The following is a 5,198-nucleotide window of genomic DNA, read 5'->3' on the forward strand; positions in this document are numbered from 1 at the left end:
ATCAAAAGCACCAAGCTATTGGTGCTATTGATTTTTTAGCCCTTAGATTGAGAAATAGATGGTTAGGATGATGTGGGCCCCCTAGGGTTGAGTGAGTGGTTGGTTGAATAGTATAATCTAACAGGTAAAAATCATCAGAGGGTTAAATCTAAGGGGAAAAACTCGATAGTATCCCAGCCGGACTATATATATATATATATATATATATATATATATATATATATAGCAAGACTACTGTGCTATTAGCAGCACTGCAGTCCTTATACTCCGAAGTTTTTAACCATTCATTAATTTTGATGGATGGCTAAGGTGATAGAGAGAAGAAAAATTGGAAAAAAATTAGGGCTCTCAATATCTCTTCTTTTTTAATATCTCCTTAATCTCTCTTCTCTCTCTCTCACCCTACCCACCCATCAAAATTGATAAATGGCTAGAAACTTAGGAGCACAAGGATTGATGTGCTCTTACTAGCACAGTAGTCCTACTATATATATATATATATATATATATATATATATATATATATATATTTTGAAAGTCAAAGGTTATTGGCTTGTATCATTTGTGACGCGTGATTAAGAGGATGTGTGTTAGGATGATGTGAGGACTTTAAAGTTGAGTAGAAGTTAGTTGAATAGTATATTATCTAACGGATAGAAATAATCAAGGTGTAAATCATAATGCTAAAAATTTATAAGCTAAGTGCTTGGTCTTTACAGGCACCGATAGCGACTATCATATAATATATAATATACTATATAGAGAAAGAAGAAGATAGAGAGAGAGAGACGAGATGTTAGTTGGAATGCTCTCAGTAGCAGATATGCTTCATTACCCCCATTTGTTCGTTGATGAGCCTCCATATTGTTACCAGTAAATAATTGAATATGATACTAGACATTAAGTAAGTTTAAAACTAAATTTTCAAATTTTTTCGATACATTGCTAATAGATTAAAAGGTTTCAAATTTTCTATTTTAATAATCGAGTATGAAGACTTTTCTCTTTACACAATAATAGAATATCCAAATCGAATAATATTTTAGTAAAACTTACATTAATACCATTGTAAATAAGATCTATATCTTTATTTGATTTTAAAACATCTCTGTATTCTATATTTTAAAGATTATTTAGTTTTCCAGTGTTATTTTTGTATGCTATTTGATAGGCATAAGAGACATAACAGAAAAAGGTTAGAATACTTGATTATAGATACTTTCTGGTCTTAGATCATTGTTCAATAGTCCGTCGTCATTTGGAGCTCCATCATCGAAAATAATATGTGGGGTCACGAAGCCCGATTTGATACTCGATAGTATTTCCTAGCTCAACTAAATATATATATATCGAAACAATCTCTATGATACGATGGCTTCCATATCTATAAGTATATGTACTATCTGCCTATATATAATATATCGAGTAGAGAGAGACGAGAGAATGAGAGAAGATGAGAGAGAGAGAGAGTGAGAGAGAGAGGAGAGAGGAGAGTTTCTCTGTGGTGTTTTGAAAAGCATCAAGCACCTGGTGCTCGTAAGTTTTTTCGGTCGTTAGATCTCGCCATTTGATAATTTTTAATTCGTTATAATCATAGCTATTAATCAACCACTTAACTTAACCTTTTGAAAAAAGTGGACCCACTAATCATTGCTAATTGACACATCTTTTAATCTAAGGCCAAAAAATCTATTAAGTATCAATGATTGATATTTTTAAAGTATAGTAACTTAATACACACACACAAACTAAATCCACTTCTATATGTTTACATTCTAAATAATAAAAGGATAAATTCCAAATTTCTCCACTGTGGTCATTGAGCATCTTTCATCTCTTTTCCAACTTATCAATTTAATTTTTAATTTGACTAAAAAAATTCTTTCTACCTCAAATAAGATTTGACAAAGAGAACATTTTTGAAAGCTAGAGAGCGGGCAAGTTAATTAATATCGATCTATAAATACACAGGGATTATGTGGGTAACAGTTTCCTTTATTAGAAATATAAGAGGATCAAAATGATAGTTTTTGAGAGATTAGTGCAAAAATGAAAACACCCGAGTTATTAATTAAAGGGAAGTGCTACTAGTAGAAATAAGCATTTTAAAAGGCATCATTGAACGTTCAAAAGCGGTCCCCAAACTTTTGTTTTGTTTATATTATCATTAACTAAGTCTTTCCTCGTATCCTCTATTTGTGCTATGATAAACCATCTTAGCCTCTACAGTCGAGAAAAATCAAAACTTTAAGGCTGACGATCGACTAACGGGAACCAAGGCGGCGTTTGGTTCACGTATAAGTATTATTAAGGAATATTTCACAACCAATAATGCGGTATATGAGATTCCTGCTTGGTTACATTGTGATTTAATCAAGTATATATAATACTACTAGATTACAAATACTTTTATCTGATATTATTAGTTGTTCGGTTTTTCTTTATTTTTCTATAAAGATTTAATAATCTACAAAAATATTAAGTTTATTCTAACATTGTCCCTTATTTGTTATTATTTGGCAAATGTAAAATTATCAAAATACAAAAGTTAAATTTTAAAATTACAAAAATTTATAATTAATGAATATAAATTAAGAATCTAAATTTTTAGATTTTTAAATTCATAATATAATATATTATAAATTATAATATTCTAATATTTAATATTTTAAAATTTGTGAAATTTGTATTTAAAATTTAATAATTAAAATATATATTTTAAATTTTTAAAATTGAATTGATGATTTACAATTTGGCATATTCAAAAAATTTAAGATAAAATTTTAGAAATGCATATAAATAAGAGTTTGGAGGAGGGGCGGGGGTTTGGAGGGATAAACTTATCATTTTATATCTATGGACGAGGATTATTGATCATCAGTAATATAAGATCCTCTTCCTATTCAATAATATATTACTGACATTCCAGAATTAATATACTGATTGAAACTAAAGTACAATAATTTAGCATGGATTGTCTATGATCCTGTCAGGATAGTGTTGAACCGCAAACTCATCTCTAAGCAAATTTGACATATCTGAGGATGCCAACTTTTAATGTTTGTTAACTGAGAGTCATACTTTAGGATTAATTTATTAAGCAATCGCAGAATTTAACGATTCAATTACTATTAGGAATGATCTGTCGCATTAACTGTCTATTTGGAAACATCAGTTTAAATGGTTGAAAATGTCGATTCAAGTGGCCAATTCACGCATCTTCTTATACGACTTAAATAAATCTAAGGCTCCTAGCCTTCTTTTGCTATAACTATCCGTCTTTTCCCAATCCTAATTCGGGCAATGTCAGTTAGAACGACATGCTTCTGTAAACAACTTCTTGTCATTCTTGCAAGATGTTTCTTTCGGTACCAACGGCATCAAGCTATTTGCCCACTAAGGTCGGTTTTCTATGTGAATGCAGAATAATTTCGTTAAGATCAGGCCGACCTTAAGTCAACAGCAATATAATCTGGCGAGGCATTCAAAGTACACATTCCGAGCATAGACTTATAGTGTCATGGCCTAGCTCCTATTGGGAAAAAATATTTCCAATCTAATCTTTCTTTCAAAAATTTTCTAATCTAGGCTTTCCTTTGATAGATAGAGAAACAAAAGATGAGCTTAATAGCACTTATATATATGTTGTATTAGGAGATGGATAAAGTTTTTTTCTTCTCTCGTTCTCCTTCGGCAAATTAAATCATTATTAATATTATTACTTTAATGTTTTAAGATATATTTAAATATTATTATTCGGATGATAATTATTAGTATCTATTATTATTATTATTACTATTACTAGTATTTTAATTTGACTATACAAGCCATTATGACAAATTTGCACTTGGTTATAGTCAAGATTAAATTAATACTTGTAATAGTAGTATAGTAATCAAAAATAAAAATTAATATTCACGGATAATAATAATCATTTATTTATTATTAAATATACAAATTTTTAAATATTATTATTTATATAAAATTATTATTTTAAATATTAGAAGGAGTTGGGAGGAAATAGAGAAAAAAATAATATTTTGTACTCCTAATTAACTATATAGTATATGTTATTAAGTTCATATTCTTGTTTTCTAATTCTTAGAAAGAAGAGGCTATCTTAGAAATATTTTTTAAAAAAAGACTAGATGGGAGAAAAAAGAAAAAATAAATTCAAGTGAGAGCTAAGCATGACGCATTAGCTCTCGAGCATATGGATGAAATTATTTGGGAGATGCCCTTTAACTAAAATAAATGAGTTTTAAGCATCCCTACGTATTATGCGTCACATTCTATTTACTTATGTGTGTAGTAGCATTACCTCTCTACATATTTTGAAAGTAACAGTTATCTAAGTAATGAGTGTTTTTGTTTTTCCCAGATGGCATCATCTCTAAGCTCTTTTGTGAGGAAAAATGCGACCAATGGGCAGAGTGTGGGGGGGGGTCGACAGAACGCTAGGTATCAAGTATCAACTCATGGTCCCCTTTTTTTTTATATGAAATTATAGCAACTGATCAAATAAATAAACTGTCTAAAATAGCCGATATTTCATAACGCCAACTCGACTACTATCCAAACGGACCCGATAAAAAATAGTATAGTATACGAGTAAAAAAATTATCTATTAAAATTTCGGGTAATGGTCGGAAATTCTTTATATTCCATACTCGACTGGAAGGATCCGAACGACGCTTTACAGTCGGTAGGCGTCGCGGAAAGTTTCCAGATACGAACGGCCGGGCTTGAAATGAACATGATGAAATACTCTATTGTAACATAAAAAAATTTGAAGTTGAAGGATCAAATTTAAGCAGGACTTATAAATGAAGGTTCTTTATACTTTTTCATTCGCAGTGAAAACATCTCGGTCTGCTTCTATTTATTCACTTTTTTTAACTTTTATTTTACTTTATCATTGTTTTTAAATCTAGCTGTTTATTACTTGAAATTTTTTTTTAAGCCAAATTATTGGATGGATGCCAATAATTAGAACGGCTGAGTTTTTCTATAGTCGGAAGTTAAGATTTGTTCCATAAATATCTTTAATAATGTTAAAATATGTACATTTCGGGTATCCATAGACCTAATATAAGATTTGATGTCCGTATCGCGATCCATACGGCGTATTATGCGGTTGTAGTATACGGATAGTCCACTTGCCGTCAGACCGTTGAATAACCCACAATGGTATATTG

At 30.1% G+C, this 5,198-nt stretch overlaps 1 long non-coding RNA gene across 1 annotated transcript in view; it reads left to right on the plus strand.

Moving 5' to 3' along the window:
• Positions 1 to 5,198, plus strand: part of LOC109717680 — a 13,904-nt gene that overhangs the window by 754 nt on the left and 7,952 nt on the right. The window lies entirely within an intron of this gene.

The sequence above is a fragment of the Ananas comosus genome, linkage group 11, assembly GCF_001540865.1.
Source record: "Ananas comosus cultivar F153 linkage group 11, ASM154086v1, whole genome shotgun sequence".
Taxonomy (NCBI): domain Eukaryota; kingdom Viridiplantae; phylum Streptophyta; class Magnoliopsida; order Poales; family Bromeliaceae; genus Ananas; species Ananas comosus.